This window comes from Xyrauchen texanus, chromosome 14 (assembly GCF_025860055.1).
Source record: "Xyrauchen texanus isolate HMW12.3.18 chromosome 14, RBS_HiC_50CHRs, whole genome shotgun sequence".
Classification (NCBI taxonomy): Eukaryota; Metazoa; Chordata; class Actinopteri; order Cypriniformes; family Catostomidae; genus Xyrauchen; species Xyrauchen texanus.
The window spans coordinates 47,422,028-47,444,134 of NC_068289.1; the positions used below are offsets into that span (position 1 = coordinate 47,422,028).

Below are 22,107 nucleotides of genomic sequence, written 5' to 3' on the forward strand. Positions count from 1 at the left end.
ATCATGAGGTAAAAGTATCCATTTCATGATATTTTGTTTTGGTCATATTGCCCACCCCTAGCCTCAAGTTATGTTATTGTTAAATAGCCAATAGTCTTAAATTATGCTACAGTCATAAACTAAGATTTTCTACTTGCAAGTCGGTTGCAGGTGGTATCAGGGGGTGGGACATTATCATTCTAGAGAGCATTTAATTGGACAGAAGTCTGTGTAGTGCAAGTTCATCAGTATTTTTGGTCAGTTTTCCTAGCAGAGAGAGAATGCAAATTTGTAATGTGTTTGCCTACAAAAAGTTAACTATAAATATGGTTTTAAAGCTATTGGACATTTATGCCAGCTATTATTTTGTTTTTTTTGCATTTTCAGGGTGAATACGTAGCATCTGCCAAACACCTCCGACTTAATGTTTATTTCTTCAAGGAACAGAAGACACAGGTAATAAACACTTTATTCTGAACAGCCTTTAAGTTCAGAACATGCAGGAACGTGTTCAACCACACTGCTTATTTACTGGCCTCAGGCAACTTATGACATGCCTGTCATAGATAATTTTGGTCTTTGGCTTTCCTCTTGTGCTGTCCTAAAAAGCATAGCTTTTATGTGTAACAACAAAAGAATTGAGATAATGCTTTCTTTTTTTTATTTTCTCATAGTTATTCTTTAAAAGCCACAGATAAGAAAGCAGCCAAAAATGCGTTTACACGCATAGTCTGTCACCCAATAGAAGACTGTATTGCCACCGGTCATGAAGATGGCAAGATCTGCCTCTGGTAAGATATGAGACCAGAGTTCAGAGTCCACAGCTTTTGTTCACATGCAGGTCACATGAACTAACATGTGCTGAACTGCTTGTCTTTCCCACAGGAGTAACTTCAATCACAAAAATTAGTACACATATTCCACCCAGCACTGGCATCACAATGCTTTGAACACTTTGTGTTTTACTCCAGAAGGTAATCTTATTCAAGTAAGGTGGTGTGTTAGTAATTCACACCTATTCACCACTTTAGGTATATTTAAGTCAAGCTCCAAAAAGAAACCAATTGCACCTAGAAATTTCAATATTTTAAAAACTAAAAATGAAACTACTCTCATCATTTACTCACCCTCATGCCATCCCAGATGTGTATGACTTTATTTCTTCTGCAGAACACAAAGTTTTGTAGAAAAATATCTAAGCTCTGAAAGTCCATATAATGACAGAATTAAAAGTAATCCATATAACTCCAGTGGTTAAATCCATATCCTCAGAAGTGATATAAGTGTGGGTGAGAAACAGATCAATATTTAAGTCCATTTTAACTATGAATCTCCACTTTCACGTTCTTCTTTTGGTTTTGGTGATTCTTATTCTTTGTGCATATCACCACTTCCTGGGCAGGGAGGAGAATATTGATCTGTTTCTCACCCACACCTATTATATCGCTTCTGAAGACAGATTTAAGCACTAGAGTCATATGAATTACTTTTACGCTGCCTTTATGTGCTTTTTCGACCTTCAAAATTATTTTTAGGCCAACTGTTCCTTTGAAAGGCTACTGTCTCTTTAGGTACTAATTTGTTGAGTGGAGGCATCGAGTCAGTGCTTGTCCAGTGGCAATATGGGGAGGACAACAACAAAAAAAAGAGTTCCTGCCACGTCTCGGAGGTTCCTTTGTGCACATATCTGCGTCAAATGATGGACAGTTGTTCTGCACATCTCATTCAGACAACAGTAAGTTTGATCTGATCAATGACTGTAAACGTATGTGTCAACACGACACTATTCCGTTTCTTTTCATTTTGAGGTTAAATGTGACCTCGGACATGTTTTCATGTGATTTACCCTTTATATGAATATTCCAGGTTCACAACCAGTTGAGCTCAATTGACAGTATTTGTGGCATAATGTTTATTACCTCAAAAAATTATTTAGACTTGTTTTTAGACCTTTTCTTAAAAAAAAAAAAAAAAAAAAAGCAGAACTTGATGGTCCAGTGAGGCATGTACAATAGAAGTGAATGTGGCCAATATTTGGAGGGTTTAAAAGCAGAAATGTGAAGCTTATATATATAATTTTGTAAAAGCACTTACATGACGTATTCTGTTAATTTGTGTATTGAGCTGTTAAGTTGTTAAAATCATAATTTTTACAATCGTTTTAGGGTTTGTTGACCCTGCCATCGTCATGGCAAAAATGTTGTAAAATAGGCTATAATTTTACACCGAAAAGGTTAGTAAGTGATTTTCTGACACTAAAATCATATTAACATGCATATTGTTTACATCTTGTTGCTATACTTTTGAAATAGAGAGTATATTAATGTTTACGTATTGGCCCCATTCACCTCCAGTGTAAGTGCAGAAACCTAGATTAGTCAAAATATTATGCCACAAATGCTGTTGATTTAGTTCAACTTGTGTCGAGCCTGGAAATTTCCTTAAGTTGTTCTTTTATTCTTTGGATGGGCCTGCATATTTCAGTGTTGTATAACATTTAGACTGCTTTCTGGTTTTTAATTTCTCTTCTCTTCCTTCTCAGAGATCACGGTTATCGAGAGCAGCCTCAAAGTATCTGACCAAGCCCTGAATCACACCAAAGGTTTGTAAGAAATTTTCTTTACACAAACTGGTTGTATTCCATAACTATTGCAATAAACGTTAGTGTCTTCTGATGCCTTCTAGGAGATGCCATTTTGACTGATCTAATGATTGATCCGCTCAGTAAAGCTTTAGTTCTAAACGGGAAACCAGGTCATCTACAGTTCTACTCCCTGCTACGTGACATGCATCTCTATAATGTAAGTCTCTGTACCCTTGAGGACACTGATGGTATCTCTTCGCTTTAACGTTTCTCAGAAATGCATACTTGCGCAAAAACATGAAGTATCTATAGAAAATATTTTATCATTTGTTGGTACAGTGTATACGTCACATTTTTGGTTAAAATTCCACTGTCACATGTTATATATAAAGTTGTGCAAGCATATGTCAGGTGAAATCACATGAGCTGTGGGGCCTCTATTCATGTGAAATAAATTCTGTAGTCTGCATAACTGTCTGTCTGTCAATTGTAATCACAGCTCGACATTGCTACGGTAGAGGAAAGGGGACAAAAATCTGATCCTGAGTTTTTCCTCAAGCTATGGGCTTTCGGTAACAAAACGCAAAGGTATTAATGCTAGTGGTATGAAATTCAAATAAAACCCTGCTCCATGATGGATTTCATTTTGATGTCATTTTAAGAATTTTGAAGAATATGACCAACCAATAATATTTTTTTTTCACCCTTTTAGTTTTTTACTAAACACTTCCATCGCTGCCGCCCACACAGAGCCGATTATGTCCATGTGCTTCAGCTCTTGTGATGAGACCACCATGCTGGTGACCACAGCCAGGGACAGCCAGTTCAAAGCATGGTTACAGGGTGCTGATGCAGACACGCAGCGTGAGTCCAACTCAACAGACCTTTGCAAAGTTGTTAATGTTGGAATGAGAAGTCTTAACACCAAAAGGTCTCAAGGCTGAATCCAGACATACCTGTCTCACCACATTTCTTTTTGTATTTTAGAGGACCAGTTCTTCTGGTCATGTGATTTTTGTGGGCAGCTATCATAACCTAATGCCCACGAACTGCAGTTTCTCAGCTGATGGCTCTCTTCTGGTGGTGAGCTTCCAGGAAGTCATTACCATATGGAGCCCAGAGACCTGGCAGCTGCTCGCTACCCTCTGCCAGCCACCTGGAGAAATAAGGTGTTGCCCTTTTTTAACTATATTGCAGGGATTTGCAGAAGATGTCTTCAAATTTTTGACTCCAGACTCCTTTTGATGCATTTTCATGCGTAGTGGATATTTTATGGGTTTCTTGTTTAAAAAAGGCAGGCATTTTCAGTTTAGTTGTATACTATCAAGAGCAATGGGCTACATTCACAGACCTCTTTTCAGACTGAATAATTCACCCAAAAATGAAAATGATAATTTACTCACACTCATGACATCCCAGATGTGTATGGGTCCATACAGAGTGAATGGTGACTAAAATTTTAAGCTCCAAAATTCACAAAGGCAGATAATAAGTAATCTATAAAAACTCTAGTGGTTTAATCCATGTCTTCTGAAGTGGTCCAATTGATTTGGGGGTGAGAACAGATCAAAATATAACTCCTTTTTCACCATACTCCTTTCCATTGCAGTCTCTAGGCACAATCATGATTTCAAACTCAATTACACTTCCTTGTGCTTGACGTATGCACAAAGTGCTAGATGGCGCTAGGAAGAGTAATCAAGCTTGAAATCATGATCGCCAAGGAGACTGCAGATGTCAAGATTTATTGTGAAAGGGGCCTGGGTAGCTCAGCAAGTAAAGACACTGACTAGTTGCAATTTTGAATCCAGGGCGTGCTGAGTGACTCCAGTCAGGCTTCCTAAGCAACCAATTGGCCTGGTTGATAGGGTGGGTAGAGTCACATTGGGTTAACCTCTTCATGGTCCCCATAATGTGGTTCTCGGTGAGGCGCGTGGTGAGTTGTGTGTGGATGCTGCGGAGAATAGCTTGAAGCCTCCACACGCCGCATCTCCGGTGGTAACGCGCTCAACAAGTCACATGATAAGATGTGCGTATTGATGGTTTCAGACTCGGAGGTAACTGAGATTTGTCCTCCAGCACCCGGATTGAGGAGAGTCACTAGTACGCCACCACGAGGATTTAGAGCGCTTTGGGAACTGGGCATTCCAAATTGGGCAGAAAAGGTAAAAAAAAGATTTACTTTGAAAAAGGTGTTATATTTTCTAAGTAATCCATTAGATTGGACACTAATGGATTACTTATAAGGTTTTTGGAGCTTAAAAGTTTTGGTCACCATTTGCATGCATTGTTTGAACCTACAGAGCTGAGATATTCTTCTAAAAATCTTTTGTTTGTGTTCAACAGAAGAAACTCATATCATATCTGGGAAGGCATGAGGGTGAGAGTGATTGAGAGAGGTTTCATTTTTGAGTGAACTATCCCTTTAAGATTTCGATACTCTCCTGAAAGACTGGGGATTTTTTCCTGCTAAGGAGTTGGCTGAGAGCCAGACACTGGAGGGTTACAGAGGACACAGTTTTGCTCAATCATTGTGTCTTTGAACAGGAAGTTCAATAAGTTCTTCACAATAAAAAGTGCATGAGATTCCTTGTCAAAAATAATTTTCAGTTCTCCCTTTCGTCCCTGTTTATCACAAGCAGCAAGGCTCAACAAATATGTTTGTGCTAGGCCAGTGTTTTTTTTTTTTTAGATTAGCCAATCTTTAAACTGGCCCCACCACCAAAAAAGAAATCGACAACAAAAAAAACATCACTTTTTGTCAGAAAGATAAATATTTTGTTTTAATTAAGTGACAAGTTACAAAAATGTATTCATATTTTTCAGCCCATTCTAAATGAAGACTATCACATATTATTTTAATAATTTTTAAGAAAACCCATCTATGTTAGCCATCTAAACAACTTTATTGACCTTGGTGATATTTTCGGCATCTTAAGGTAATTCTAATTGTTGAGCCTTGAAGCAACTTAATGATAAAAATGAACCAGTAAAAGGTATTTTTTACATTTCATTATTTTACTGTACAATTTAGTAAGAACTTTGATATTTAGTTAATGATAATTATAATAATAAGGGATTTCAGTGAGGGCACTAAATCTGCTTTGTACAGTATTTACAATCCTCTAACACTCATTTGCTGAGCCAAAAAGTTGAGGCAGCATTGCACTGTTTGCTTTATAGTATCGGACTATCAAATTAAAAAATGTCCAATGTGAATAGAATTGAATACTATAAGAATTTAGGATATTTACAGTTATTCTTTGAAGGTGTTCATTGCTGTCCTATCATAGTTTTCGATTAACAGTAAGGCAACAGATTATCAGACCTTTGCACTGAGACTAATCTGCTGAAATATGTAAGTGACATGAGCCTGACTGATCACAGTGGCCTTTGAATTGGTGAAAAGCACTGACTAAATGCAGCTACTTTGATCCACAGGGACCTTTGTTTCGGCCGATTAAGCTGTTCCAAATACCTGCTTGGCACCACCACCAAGAACCTACTCTGCTGTTGGAATCTCCTCACTTGTTCATGTAAGTGTTCACTACAATTTGTGTGTTAATTTGTATCTCTATGTGCAATTCATTGAACTTTGGTCAAATTGTGACCAATGGTAACTTAGGAATGTGGTTTTGCAATGTCAGTTTTGTTAAAATGACATTGATCTTTTATGCTCACAGTGGAATGGAACACAGCTGTGGATGTTTGCACGCTGCAGCCAGACCCCTTGTCAGAAAAAGTGGCTGCATTTTCATACCAGTCTAAACGTACTGACCATAAGTGTTTGCAGAAAGGTTATTGCCAGTTGGCATTTAATCTTTAGAAAAGTGTTCACATTGACAGCGATCTGCAGCAAAAAAAAAGCTTCTGGAATTCATTCGTTTATTTTCAGTTTTCGGCAACAGTGACCATTGGTGACACAATTAGGGCCTGTCCAGCCACTTCACATGGTTGAGAATCAACTTTGATAGTAAGCAGTCTTTTGTCCCTCATATTAAATTATAAAAAAATAAAGCAGCCAGGAGATCATACTGTTCACCACCAAGGTATTCGACTGGCCTTAGGAGCATACAGAACATCACCGATTCAAAGTTTATATGTGGAAGCCAATGAACCTTCCTTGGAAATCAGACACCTAAATCTGGCCCTAGAATATGCAACCAAACTGAAAACAAATAAAGAAAATCCAGCCTATCCAGCAGTTTTTTCAACTCAATATTCAATACTATATGATAGAAAATCAAGTCACATTCATCCATTTGGCCTACGTATAAAAACCCATCTGGAGAATCTGAAAGTGGATTTAAACTTTCTGGAGCAGACACATTTTGGGAGAAATCCTCCCAAATGTGTTATAGCTTTATTAAAGTTCTAATCATATGGAAGCAGATCATGCAAATAACTACAAACTCTGAAACTGGGATTTTTCTGTGTGGACAGTGCCTCTTCTATGAGTTGCGTGAATGTCACGATCTAAGGGGGAAAGATTCAAACTGCATCTGGCTGATGCACACTCTGTCGTGGGGACGCTTGTCCCTCACACGTGCACACTTGCTGCTGCTAGATTATAACATTTTGGTTCTCAAATTATTGAATCATAATATGTCACTGCATTGCTTATCATGAAGAAAATTGGCAATTCGCAGCTTTTATTAATACAAGAGAGTTGTTTTTTGTGAATTAAAGATAGATTGAAGTGAACAAGAAGGTGAGAGATTAGTCTTCACCCCATTATACACTGCAACAAAGTATGTTTTTGATTGTTTTTGTTTTTGCTTGTTTTCAAATATAAATGCGTAAAACTCTTAAAACAACGTACATTTTTATAGCAACTATACTGCTGTAGAAAAAATTGTCATCTGAGAATGTTACATATAATTTTAAAAATACAAATATTTTAAAATATCAAAAAATCCTTAGAAAAATATGTATTCACCTTAGAGAATAGATCTTGAATACAAGTATATTTTCTCTTTACTGCACTCGCATAAGTATAACAAAGTAAAAAATACACACAAAATACACTTACTGTATATTTAAGATTATCAAGCTCTTAAAGCAAGTCTAAATATCTTTTATGTTGCTTCTCAATTAAATGCATCTTTTTTTAAGGATTTTTAGACATTTTTAAATGAAAAACAAGACAATAGCAGATGCTATCTGGATGACAATAGGATTTTTTGCAGTGAATTTCTTTACTTAAACTTTATAAAACGTATTTTCCCCCTTTAATTCAGTGAATGTCATTTAGAGTTTTTTTTTTTTTTTTTTTTTTTTAAAGATACATTTTTTTACTCTTTATTGTTAGTAAGCACGTTTAATAAAACCTTTTAAGCTGAGACACATGCAGATTGATTGGTTCAGAGCTAATGATTAATCGTTGTAATAATCGCCGAATAATCATTAGATTAATAAATTATCAAAATAATCGTTAGTTGCAGTCAATCGCTGCTTTTTTGTGTGTTGGATCATGGACATAATATGATCACACATCAGAACTGACCACAGTCCATACCTGCACCGAAGCGAGCATATTTGTTGGCCAGCTGCTGTCGTGCTCCAAACGCATCTCGCAGTTTGTCTGATCTCAACAGGACAACGCGGCGGCTTGTTCAAAAACTGAAGACAATGATGAAAACTCTTAAGTCATGTCAACTCTGCAGATGAGTTGCGACTACCAAGAATGGGAGTAAAGAGAGAGTTTGCGATTTAGATTTGCAAAATCTATGGCCAGTTGTGCAGCCAGCTAATAACATTAGAATTAAAGCAGCCAGCGACCAACAGAGCAGTGACCTCCAGCAATAAATATGCTGTTAGTTGCTGGGTTTCCATCCAAAATGTTTAGCATTTATGCACATTTCTAAAAATTAGACTTAAGGAAATACGAGTTTGTGGACATGGTCATTTGTCTATCACTGGGGAGAGAGGAAGCAGTAAGGGCCATCACCTGGCGATTAATGATACGTAACACCTGTGTCTTGTTACAGTGATGACTTAGATGGGCATGAAAAGGCCGCTGAGAGTCCCAGTCACACAGACCTGCCAGATCGTGAAGCTAAACGCTGTTAACCTTAATTATTTGAGTTTATGTTGTCTCACAACTAAAGCTAGAGTAGATACCTTGTTGTGAAGCTGAAAAGCCAAAGACTTATTGTTAGACTTGGAAATCATTCAAGCTGATTTACCTGGACTGCCACCCTGCTTCCCACTTCCTTATTTTTGATTCTTCTACACTGGTGCCGAAACCCAGGAATAAGGAAGAAGATTGGTAGCCATGGACACCTCATTGTTGGACGAAGGCATCCGTACCCTGGCCAGCATCCAGGAGTTCTACCACCAAGCCCTCCTCACGCAAGGACGACGCCTCCAGGAGCTCCTCCAAGCCGAGGATCGGCAGGCCTGGTTAGCCTCCAGGCGGTTCCTCCACTGCGGCCATGGAATCAGTGACAAAGCCACAGCTGTTGCTCCAAAAAATGGCCCCCCAGGACAAGCTGGAGGCGTTCCTGAGTTTCTTCGAACAGTTGGCCACTGTCTCCGGCTGGCCGCAAACCCAATGGTCCCTCAACCTGCTGCTGCTGCGTTCTGGGGTGCCCCAGCTCGTGGCGCAGCAACTTCCAGCTGAGAACCACCTGAACCACGTCAAGCTGAATACTGCTGTCCTGCAATGGGTTGGCTGGAGTGGTTCCCCCCCAAATCGGCGCCATGCCTTTGTGGGCTGCACTGTGTCTTGCCCCTCCCCTACCCCTCTCTGTCGTCCTTCCCAGGTGGATGTTTCCACCACCAAGGGTGCAGTTGGGAAGCCGGGGAGCCGGGTCTCGGCCAGTGATGGAGGTGGAGACATGGATTCAGGTCCCCGACACACCTCAGTCTGCCCCCGGTCGAGCAGGGACGTACAGGATACTGGTAAAAATTAAGGGCAGCGCATACCAAGCCCTGGTGGATTCAGGTTGTAATCAAACCTCAATCCACCATGGCTTGGTTCATGACAGGGCTTTGGGTAAAAAACACAAGGTGATGATGAGGTGTGTGCATGGGGATGTTCACAAATACCGGTAGTGACTACCGTTAATCAATATCGGGGAGAAAAGCATAGAGTGGTGGCTGTGGTTAATTCCCGCCTCACCCATTCACTGATTCTGGGAGCCAATTGGCCAGGGTTTAAGAGATTATTAAAAGCATTGTGTGGGAATGGGATCCTGCAAACCAGAAACACGGTGTGTGATGTGTGACGAGATGGCTTGGGAGGCAGAGCCGGGGCGTCCGCATTTGCTTGCATTTTGCAGGGGAGTCCTCCGGCATACCTGCCCTTAGGGAATTTCCGGAGGGGGACTTCCCTCTTGTTAGGGTTACCTCGTCTTGTTTCACCGTTTACCCTTTGGTTGTCATTTTTGTCACTTTTGTATTCCGTAGTTTCCACTTTTGTCCCTTGTTTAGCTCCACAGTCTCCATGTTAGCGTTCGTGTTCTCATTCATTGTTTTCACCTGCCCTCGTTAATTTGCCACTGGTTTCTGTTTATCCCCTTGTTATCTTGTTTGAGTTCTGTTTGTTCATTGGTTCCTGTCTTCCTATGTCCGTGTATTTAAACCCTGTCTGTTTGTTCAGTCGCTGTCTATCGTTGAATGTTGTTAGCCTGGTGTGTGTTCCCTGCCCGTTTTCCTCAGTCTTGTGTTTATTTCCCCATTGAGGGTTTTCCTTTGTGTTTGTTCAGTTATCTGGTCCAATAAAGTAAGCTTTGCATTTAGACCCGCTCTCCTCGTCTGCCTTCGCTGCCTCCGTTCGTAACAGAACGATAGACCACCAAATATGGATCTAGCAGCTTACTTTATGGAACTGACCCAGGCGGAGTTGACCAGCCGCGAGTACTCCCACTTCTTTTCCGCTGTTGCCATCCACACCGGCTTCGACAACACATCCCTGAAGACCATCTACCAGCTCGGGCTACCAACATACCAGCTGTGGGAATTGCCGAACTCCGGAGACCTCACGTGGAGGGAATATGTGAGTCTAGTCTTGGGAGAACTCGCTGCCGGGGACCCACCTCTCTCGATCCCGGTTTCCGCCTCTGGGCTTTCCGTGCCTGCCACGGCCAACGAGCCAGCGTTGCCAGCTTCATCCGCCCGGCGGAGGAGGAGAAGAGGAAAGGCTTCTGCTCCCCAGCCCACGCCTGCTATGGCCAGTGAGCCAGAGCCCACGCCTGCCACGGCCAGCGAGCCGTTAACCCCCGATGTCAGTGAGCCAGCTCCTGTCGCCTCAGCCGTCAGCGAGCCAGTGCCTGTCGCCTCCGACGTCAGCGAGCCAGCACCTGTCGCCTCCGACGTCAGCGAGCCAGCGCCTGTAGCCTCCAACGTCAGCGAGCCAGCGCCTGTAGCCATGACCGTCCAAGAGCCAGCGCCATGACCGTCCAAGAGCCAGCACCCCTCGAGCCTCCCAGGGCTCCTCCTTCCGAGCTTTCCAGAGCTCTGCCTTCCGAGCTTTCCAGAGCTCCGCCTTCCGAGCTTTCCAGAGCTCCGCCTTCCGAGCTTTCCAGAGCTCCGCCATCCGAGCTTTCCAGAGCTCTGCTTCCCGAGCTTTCCAGAGCTCCGCCTTCCGGGCTTTCCCGTGCTCCGCCTTCCGGGCTTTCCAGAGCTCCGCCTTCCGAGCTTTCCAGAGCTCCGCCTTCCGAGTTCCCCAGAACTCTGCCTTCTGAGCTTCCCAAGATTTCCAGAGCTCCGCCCTCCGAGCTTCCCAGAGCTCCACCTCTCGGGCCTCTCGAGCCCCTCGAGCCGTCCAGGGCTCCGCCCCTCAAGCCTCTCGAGCCTTCCACGGCCCTTCTCCCTGAGCCTCCTATGGCTCTGCTCCCCGAGGCTCCAGAGCTTTCTAGGGCCCCGCCTCCCGAGCCTCCTACGGCTCTGCTCCCAGAGACTCCAGAGCTTTCTAGGGCTCCACCTCTCGAGCCTCCTTCGGCTCCACCTCCCGAGCCTCCTACGGCTCCGCCTCCCGAGCCCTCTGGGACTCCGCTCCTCAAGTCTCCCGAGCCTCCTACAGCTCCGCCTCCCGAGCCTCCTACGGATCCACCTCCCGAGCACTCTGGGACTCCGCTCCTCAAGTCTCTCGAGCCTTCCAGGGCTCCGGCCCTCAAGCCTCTCGAGCCTTCCTGGGCTCCGCCCCACGAGCCTCCTACGGCTCCGCCTCCAGAGCCCCCAGAGCCTCCCTCGGCTCCGCCTCCAGAGCCCCCAGAGCCTCCCTCGGCTCCGCCTCCAGAGCCCCCAGAGCCTCCCTCGGCTCCGCCTCCAGAGCCTCCCAGGCCTCCTGACCCTGTTCCAGTCCTGTGGCCTCCTCCCAGACCTCCTGAACCGGTCCCTGTCCCGTGGCCCCTTCCCAGGCCTCCTGACCCGGCCCCTGTCCTGTGGCCTCCTCCCAGGGCCCCTGACCCTGTTCCTGACCTGTGGCCTCCTCCCAGGCCTCCTGACCCGGCCCCTGTCCTGTGGCCTCCTCCCAGGCCTCCCGACCCTGTTCCCATCCTGTGGCCTCCTCCCAGGCCTCCTGACCCAGTCCCTGTCCTGTGGCCTCCTCCCAGGCCTCCTGAACCTGCCCCTGTCCGGTGGCCTCCTCCCAGGGCCCCTGACCTTGTTCCAGTCCTGTGGCCTCCTCCCAGGCCTCCTGACCCAGTCCCTGTCCTGTGGCCTCCCCCCAGGCCTCCTGACCCTGTTCCCGTCCTGTGGCCTCCTCCCCGGCCTCCTGACCCTGTTCCCGTCCTGTGGCCTCCTCCCAGGCCTCCTGACCCTGTTCCTGTCCTGTGGCCTCCCCCCAGGCCTCCTGACCCTGTTCCAGTCCTGTGGCTTCCTCCCAGGCCTCCTGACCCGGTCCCGGTCCTGCGGCCTCTTCCCAGGCCCCCTGACCCAGTCCCTGTCCAGTGGCCAGCTCCCAGGCCTCCTGAACCTATCCTTGCCCTGTGGCCAGCTCCCAGGCCTCCTGAACCTGTCCCTGCCCTGTGGCCAGCTCCCAGGCCTCCTAAACCGGTCCCTGCCCTGTGGCCAGCTCCCAGGCCTCCTGAACCTACCCTTGCCTTGTGGCCAGCTCCCAGACCACCTGAACCTGTCCTTGCCCTTTGTGCCCCCCAGGACTTCCTGCCTGCCCTGTGTGCCCCCCTGGACTCCCTGCCTGCCCTCTGTGCCCCCTTGGACTCCCTGCCTGCCCTCTGTGCCCCCTTGGACCTCCTGCCTGCCCTCTGTGCCCCCCTGGACTTCCTGCCTGCCCTTTGTGCCCCCCTGGACCTTCCTGCCAGCCCTCTGTGCCCCCTTGGACTTCCTGCCTGCCCTTTGTGCCCCCCAGTCAATGGACATTTTTTTGTTTTATGTGATGTTACTGTTGATCGTCTGGAATCCGATCCTTGAGGGGGGGCTCTGTTAGGGTTACCTCGTCTTGTTTCACCGTTTACCCTTTGGTTGTCATTTTTGTCACTTTTGTATTCCGTAGTTTCCACTTTTGTCCCTTGTTTAGCTCCACAGTCTCCATGTTAGCGTTCGTGTTCTCATTCATTGTTTTCACCTGCCCTCGTTAATTTGCCACTGGTTTCTGTTTATCCCCTTGTTATCTTGTTTGAGTTCTGTTTGTTCATTGGTTCCTGTCTTCCTATGTCCGTGTATTTAAACCCTGTCTGTTTGTTCAGTTGCTGTCTATCGTTGAATGTTGTTAGCCTGGTGTGTGTTCCCTACCCGTTTTCCTCAGTCTTGTGTTTATTTCCCCATTGAGGGTTTTCCTTTGTGTTTGTTCAGTTATCTGGTCCAATAAAGTAAGCTTTGCATTTAGACCCGCTCTCCTCGTCTGCCTTCGCTGCCTCCGTTCGTAACACCTCTAGAGCAGTCGCATGACAAAACTCTTAGGCACGCCTTTGACCAAGTGAGAGTAATCGATGGCCAGCAGCTCCAGCCTGACGTCACCCTCATATTTCCGTATTTTTCAATTATTTGGGACCGGTTGTATCGAGTGACGCAGGACACTCAGACCCATGAAAATACAAACCAGTTATTAATTTGGGAAAATTCTTTTTTATTTTTATTAATTACAATTTTAGTTTTTTTCCAGGCGGCTCATCACAATTTTATGGTGGGTCACTTAGGGCAAGAAAGAATACTACACCGTTTAATGGCCTGCTTTTTTTGGCCATTCACGGGGATATACGCAGATGGTGTGCAGCATGCCGTGAATGTCAGCTTGTGAATCCACCAGCCACCCACCATTGCGCCAATCACCGTTAATCGAGGCTCCCTTCGAAAGAATTGGTATGGACCTCATCAGGCCATTAGAATGGTCAGCACGTGGATATCAGTTTGTATTTGTCCAGGTGAAATATGCAACACAATATTCCGGATATTGCAGTGCTTTTACACAACATCTCATCATGCAGTGTTGTGGAGGCACTCTTCAAAATTGTCTCCCGGCTGGGGATTCCGAAAGAAATACACACTGACCAAGGCACAACGTATATGTCATGTACACTTATGAATTGCTTGGGATTAAATCGATTTGCACCAGCGTTTATCACCCTCAAACTGACGGGCTGGTGGAATGATTTAATCGAACACTGAAAAAAATATTCTTAAGTTTGTGCACGAGAATGCTAGAAATTGGGACAAATGGCTGGACGCCTAATATTTGCAGTCAGGGAGGTCCCGCAAGCCTCCACTGGGTTTTCCACATTGGAGCTCCTGTATGGATGCCGGCCCTGCAGGGTGTTTGATTTCATAGGGGAGGCATGGGAGGAAGGACCTTTCCAGAGCAAAAATGAAATTCAGTACGTACTTGATCTTCGAGCAAAGGTGCACACACTGGGTCAGTTGCCACAATAAAATTGGCTCCAATCTCAAGAGACACAAAGCCAGCTGTATAATAGGGCCAACCTGCTTCCCTCTTCCTTATTGTTGATTCTTCTACAGAATTGTTTTGCGTTTCCATCCACTGTGTAATGCACATTATCATAATGGAGCTGCCTCGTCATGACGGAGCTGCTAAATGACCTCTCCCTGCTTTGGGGACAGTTTTATTGGAGCAAGAATCTTATTTTATTAAACGTATCCACGAGACAGCGCAGAATAAGCGTAAGATCTGATATAATATGGGCTGTGCCAGTCACAGCAAACCTGGGAGCGCCCACTCTCAAAACTGTTCTGGCGGATTGTGAGGACCCAATTTATCAACCAGCTGTGAGTTAAACACTTCCGAATGTAAAGTGCTATGTTCAAAATATTCTCTGACCTTTCGGTGGGTTAGTCACATCAAGCCATCGTACCCTCATAACACGTCATCGTTTTGCGAATAAACCATTTACGTCACCTTAATGCAAATTTTAACTAATGCAAAATTCTATAAAATCCACCTCCTCTTAGCGCATTAAATTAAGCGAATTTAGAACGTTTATTCGCATATAGTGTGTTTCCATTCAGAACATAAATATAGTTGGATGGAAATCCACCAAGTGTGAACAGAGCTTAAAATGAATGCATAATTCTTATTCGGGCTCTTGCATAAGCTGCTTTTAAGATATTTTCTGGTCTTTGTACAGTGTTTGTTTTCAAAGCCAGCGAGCCACAGTCTCTGTTCACATGCAAGGAAATGTGTTCAGGAAAGGTACATCGCGCTGTCTTTGTCCCACAAGAAGAGCCGTTGGATTTCTGTGATGAAAGTTCCCAATGGCTGAACAGATCTCAGCTGTACTTCCTCACCTCAGACATGGTATTCTGTAATATTTCTATTCATTAACCATATATGGTTTGTCAGCAAACATATGGCTTTTCATGTGTATTTGTAATCAACATTTTTACTTTAGATTTTGTTAACTTGTGATGTTTGTGTCCTTATACCCCAATATACCTTCTGACATCAGTCTGTTTCATACAGCATATCATTGATGACACTGTTGCTGTAGCACAATTTTATCTGCTGCTGGGTAAGCACCGACAACAGCAGGAGAAAGAGAGTGCCATGTCCTATCCAGTGCTGGACAAACTCCAACAGCCACAGAGTTCAGTTACCATCAAAGAGGTCAGTCGTTTCAAGTAGGAATGCGTGATAAATGATATCTCAATATTATCTCAGTCTTTTGATTTAAAGGGGTCATGTCATGGATTTTTTACTTACATTTTTTCTTGAGGTTCACTTATAATGTTAAAGTTTTTTGCACAAAAAAGTCATCTATTTAATGAAATTTTTCCACCCTGTCTCTGGCACTGTGTTTGAAATGCTCTATTTTCTGTGCTGTTCCCTTTAATACTTAAATATATACACCCACTGTGTTATGAATGGTCAACATCTTTGAAGCACAAACACCTACCAGCACTCATGGAACAGTTTTTTCCAAGAATGAAAACATGCAAGCGATTTACAAAATCACATGAAAGCACTCCGTCGAGGCAATAATTAATAGCTATATGTCCCAATTTATTTTAAGCTCTCAATAAAGCTTTTTTTTAAACAATTACAGTTGTTCAGACTGAAATAATAATCAACAACTGAACAATGTCGGCAATAATGTTGCTCCCGAAAACTTTTAGTTTTGGTGATTTAATATTGCTGTGTAAACTGAGAACAGTTTGTCCAGACTAACACAAGCTGCGAATGTGAAGGGTTAATAAATCTCTATCCAGCTGTAATGGACGGTCGCCCCAGGTGTTTGCCTCTGTAGTGTGGCCTCTTCAATACGCATCCCATGTAGTGGAAAATACGGGATGTTCGCCTGTTGGGGAGTCGCACCATTTAACCAGTTGTCCAGGAAAGGCGATCGCTCTAAAATATGGGATAATAGGTGTCCCGATGCATTTATTTCAGCCAAAATACAGGACGTCCTGGCTAATATAAGACCGATGAGATGGCAGCCACTAGCATATACTTCATCATAGTCTTTCGCTGCACTTCGTGCTATGCTTTTGTCTTACATAGTAAAATTATTTAAACTTCTTTTGTAAGTAACCGTGTAATATGCACAATCTGCTCCCCGTTGGACTCCTGATAATGGTTTATTTTACTATTTAAAAATGGCTGACTATACAGTCCCTTGCATATCAAAACAAACACCAAAAGAAACCGTAGTATTACATTTGTTACTCACCAGCATTACTGTACTGTAAAGTATAGTTGGCACTGCTCCATCTTTCAATATAAGTTTTTTTTATAAAGTCTGAATCATGAAAATACTTTGAGAAATGCACCGAACAAAACATATAATCCTGCATTGATAATTTAGGATCATTGTTCAAAATGGCTAACACATTATTTTTGCTCAAACTAGTGTTTTTATCCAAGATAAAATCTCATGACGCTTCATGAGGATAATGGAATATGGAAGATGTGGTGCTACATTATTTTTCAAGCTTTTCGTCTGCATGCTCACTGATGCTTGAGACTGCCTGATAAGGAGAGAAGCCACAAGCAGTCAGAGATATCAGCAGTAATTCCGCTATCAGCACAATAATATTCAGATTTTCCCAGTTAACAGCAAATAATATATTAGGAGATTACGAAACAATGACACAGTGTTTTTCATTGTTGTTTAGTTTTATATTGCCAGCAAAACCATTGTGACTATAGTGAATTAATATATCGCCCAGCCCTATTTTTAAGACATGGGCTTAATTTTATATATATATATATATATATATATATATATATATATATATATATATATATTATATATATATATATATATATTTTGTTTTTTTTGTTACACACACCAGCTCATGTTCTACCTACAGCTACAGTCCTATGCTCAATGTTTGTCAATTCCATCTTGATCTCCAACACTGGAATCCGTAAAGTGACCACACTAAAAGCACTCGTGTTCTTTAATTATTCAGATGTCAAGATTAATATTTATAAATTAATATTTTTTTTTTAAAGTGAAATAACTACTTTTTAGTTTCCCTTCTCTTTCTTATTTGAGTGAGTTTTTACCTCATGTGCAAAATATTCATATTCTTATTTTTTATATTTACTGCCTCGTCCCCAGAAAGGAAATGGAATCTTTGAAGCAGGAACCAAACCTTGAGAACGAGGACTCCGATGGGGAAATGGAGACATGTGATAGTCAGCAGGAGCACCGAATTCAGGGTTCTTTGGAGAAGGTGATGCCGAAACTTTCTTAAGTACAAGAAAAGGGAACTGAGTAGAGTCAAAAAATCTGACTTCAGCTGGTTGGCTGGCCTCATTGACTCCAAAGCATGATGAAGCAACTTTACATATTGTTATTTATTAAAAAAAAATAACATTTTATCCTTCCAACTTCAGCTTCATATCCAAAAAGAAGTGTGGTTTGTTAACAACTGTTTATTCAGACTGCAGCAAACCTATAGTGGTTTATTATGAGTAATGGGATTTGTTAGAACAAGGATAAGAATGCTATTTTGCAACTATGAATATTTTTGTAAAGTTCATCCTATTTGCATCAACAATAATTTATAAAGACCTTTTTTACAATGTTCTGTGAAGTTGAATCTTTTTTCCAGTATATTTGGGCATTATTATGTTTCATTAGGGATGTGCCAGGGTGGTCAACTAGTCAACTGACTACTCGATTAGTGGGGTCAACTACTAACATCATTTCTTTTGGTGGTGGTGATTTTAATGGGAGAAGCAATTCTCAAACTAATTAAGTAACGTTACCTTTCAGAGAGCATTTTTGTGTGACGATAGCTTGCTGTGCCTAACAGTAACAATCAGCACAGCAAAACACTGCAAGTTTTGTCTCTTTACTGCCTTAGGTTTAGTCTTCTCATGCACTTTTGTTACAGCAAAGCACTGCATCAACAATACTAGAGGTCGACCGATATTGTTTTTTTTCAGGCCGATGCCGATCTTTTGAAATCCTGGTCGGCCGATTAATGCTGCCGATTTTATTTGGCCGATATGTGCTTGTTTTTAACCTCTTATTTGAACCTTTTATTTGAAAGATAAAATGTAACACAAATAATTACTTAAGATAGACAACATTTCTCAACAAATACATTTATTGAACACTTGACCAATCTGCACTTGTACACTTACACTTAAAAATGTATAATGTAAAAACATATTGTATAAATAATGTATTACAAATATATTAAATAAACAAAGCAGGTGTTACGAACTGCTCCGAGACACGAAGGTTGAGATCCAAATGCAGCTTTAATTAAGGGGCAATCCAGACACGTAATCCAATATTCAGAGCATCCAAGAGAAGCACAGGCATAACTAGGGATGGGTATCGTTAAGGTTTTAATGGTATTTACTATCTTACCGATACTGCTTATCGATCTGGTACTTTAACTGTATTCTTAACGGTTCTTTTGTTTTATTTATATATATATATATATATATATATATATATATATATATATATATATATATATTACACAAATATAAACGTTATATAGGCACAGTGATTTAATTTCAGGAAGGTCTACTAACATTACTGTTCAGGTGTGGTCTAAAAAGAAATCTAATAAAGTAATCAATTGTAAAATAACACTGCATAGTTTATTAATCTATCATAGATAGATTAATGCTTATTAATGCAGAAGTTATTCATTCAAGAGCTGTAAGTGATTTTCTCTTTGCCTTTTGTTGTTTGATTCACAGTAATGGCTCAATCGTCACATGTTTAATAGACAGCTTCCCCTTTAAGACCGAGTTCAGATCTAATAGGCTCCTGATGCAGCATATTTTCTCCCCAACTATTTCCATAACTACGTCCATTTAAGACATAAACTGTGTTTAAGTGAATCTCCAAGCCGGTCGTTTTGACATATTTTTGTGTATATTTGATCGTTTAGACGCGCACATGAAACCCAAAGTAGCCTATACTTTGCTTGTCTCGTTGCGGTGTGTTTCGGAGCGCGCGCCGCCTTGGGAACGGTATCTCTTGCGCTCTTTTTATTATTAAACGCGTCCCGTAATTTAGCAACAGTAGCTAGACTGCATTTTACAACAATCACGATCGTGCTGATTCTGACGTTAAGTTTGAGTTTTAGGGAGAAATGTCAGTGCACCGCTGTGAAGGGAAGGAAGTTGTGCTAGACAGAATGCGGCTTATGTATAAATCATTTTTTTATAATCTTTGGAAGGTGAAATCTAAAATAAAATCAGACTAATATCACAGATCTAAACCAGGCTATGTCTGAATGTTTAGTTCTGTCACTCATTAAGCAGGGCTCGTTTTGTGCTCGCTGTAGCACCGCGTGAGCGAGTTTCTCTCTCTCTCTCTCTCTCTCTCTCTCTCTCTCTCTCTCTCACTGCGAATAGTTAAATTGCATCACAGACAAATGGTTTCATATTATTATACATAGAAATGGCTGGCGAGATAAAATAACTTTCTCTTTATAGCAATAAAGAATGTATTTTCTTAATTTCTCCAGTACCGACAGCAGAACCGTTAACGTCCGAGCTTACCAAAGCCAGTCCTTCAATAGCCTATAGTGCGTTGGTATATTTTTATTACTTATTTCTCTGCATTGAGTGACAACCCTCTCAAATATAAGACACACAAACAGAACAAATAAAAGTCTCAGATTCACTGTCTGTAATTGCAAAATTCTTGCTTACTTATTGTGACATGATAGCAACCCTTCTTCTGTGATAATACAACTTCAACTACGCTATCAATATCCAGTAGCCGAACGTCATGTCAACTATCGCGTTTGTCACGTTTTTTCTTGAAGTTGGCAGAATCGGCCAGCCGATTAATCGGTCGACCTCTAAACAATACATTTCAACTGAGTGACTCCAGCCAGGTCTCTTAAGCAACCAAGTTGGCCTGGTTGCTAGGGAGGGTAGAGTCACATGGGTAACCTCCTCGTGGTCGCTATAATGTGGTTCGCTCTCGGTGGGGCGCGTATTGAGTTGTGTGTGGATGCTGCGGTGAATAGCATGAAGCCTCCACATGCGCCATGTCTCCGCGGTAACACGCTCAACAAGCCACATGATAAGATGCATGGGTTGACGTCTCAGACGCGGAGGCAACTGAGATTCGTACTCTGCCACCCGGATTGAGGCACTATGCAACCATGAGGACTTGGAGCACATTGGGAATTGGGCATTCCATATTGAGAAGAAAAATCTATAAATTTCAAGACGATCACTGTCAGACGTTAAATCTTCTGCTGTGAGTAATATTACCGTATTTGTGAGGTGCTGTGAAGAGATTAAAGTCTTTTTTTTTGCTGATTCTGTCTGACTCTACTTAAATAGTTGCAGTAAAAAAGGTTTCCACTGCTTGATCTTGCAAAGTAGATGTGTACCCGCAGTTCTGTGCCTTTTAAGTGCACAGTGAGGATCACCCTGAAGCACTCTCATTTACATTTAAGCATATCATTCTGCATTCAAGATGCGCTTTTGTGCAATAAGATGTTATAGTTATTTAGTCTATTTATTTGTCGACTATTCATTAGTCACAATGTTGAAGTGATGCTGCTAGTGTCCTTTATCTTTCTAAAATGCATCTGATCGAGGTAACCTAAACATTACAGAGCCTAATTAGGGCCCAAGCACTAATTAGTCCTAAGGATTTTTTTTCTTCAAGGTTTCAGGGGATTTTGGGGCACTTAACATGCTCAAAAACTCAAATTTTGTACACGTGTCAGAGTCGTCGTCCATTAGGGCTTTGCAAATGTTCATATATGGCTGTGTAGAGGGGGATCTCTTTGGGGATTGACTTTGTTATCCTTAAGCCATCTTGGCACAACTTTGAAGGTATGCTTGGAGTCATTGTCCATTTGGAAGACCCATTTTCAACCAAGCTCCTGGTGGATGTCATGATGTTGTTTCAATATATCCAAATAATTTGACTTCATGATTTCATCTATTTTGTGAAGTGCACCAGTCCCTCCTGCAGCAAAGAACCCCCACAACATGATGCTGCCACCCCCATTTTTCACGGTTGGGATGGGGTTCTTCAGCTTGCAAGCCTCACCCTTTTTCCTCCAAACATAACGATGGGCATTATTGCCAAACAGTTCATGTTTTGTTTCATCAGACCAGAGGACATTTCTCCAAAATGTAAAATCTTTGTTCCCATGTGCACTTGCAAACTGTATTCTGGCTTTTTATGGCGGTTTTAGAGCAGTGGCTTCTTCTTTGCTGAGCTGCCTTTCAGGTTATATCGATATAGGACTCGTTTTACAGCGGATATAGATACTTGTCTACCTGTTTCTTCCAGCATCTTCACAAGGAGTTGTTGTGCTGTTGTTCTGGGATTTATTTGTACTTTTAATGTCAAACTACATTCATCTCCAGGAGACCGAATGCTTCTCCTTCCTGAGCAGTATGATGGCTGTATGGTCCCATGGTATTTATACATGCATACTATTGTTTGTACACATTAACATGGTACCTTCAGCCATTTGAAAATTGCTCCCAAGGATGAACCAGACTTGTGGAGGTCCACAATTTTAGAGCTGTTGCAAACGTATGCAAACGTTTCTGAGTTAAGTTTAAATCATGGCAGAGTAGTGGTTCCTACCGAAAACAGATGTGGAAAGTGCACAAACACGACTCTTTGCAGACCAGCTGTATCAAACACATGAATAAAACTATG

The 22,107-nt window shown here is 42.3% G+C and overlaps 1 protein-coding gene and 1 pseudogene across 1 annotated transcript in view; one reads left to right on the forward strand and one right to left on the reverse strand.

Moving 5' to 3' along the window:
* The window catches only part of LOC127654783 (signal transducer and activator of transcription 4-like), a 43,297-nt gene extending 41,757 nt beyond the window's left edge, over window positions 1–1,540 (reverse strand). Inside the window, exon 1 of the mRNA XM_052142203.1 lies at window positions 1,107–1,540. The gene's annotated coding sequence lies outside the window, so the exon portion shown is untranslated. The remainder of the gene's footprint in view (window positions 1–1,106) is intronic.
* Window positions 1–17,999, forward strand: part of LOC127654784 (WD repeat-containing protein 75-like) — a 30,540-nt pseudogene extending 12,541 nt beyond the window's left edge.
* Window positions 18,000–22,107: the final 4,108 nt, after the last annotated feature.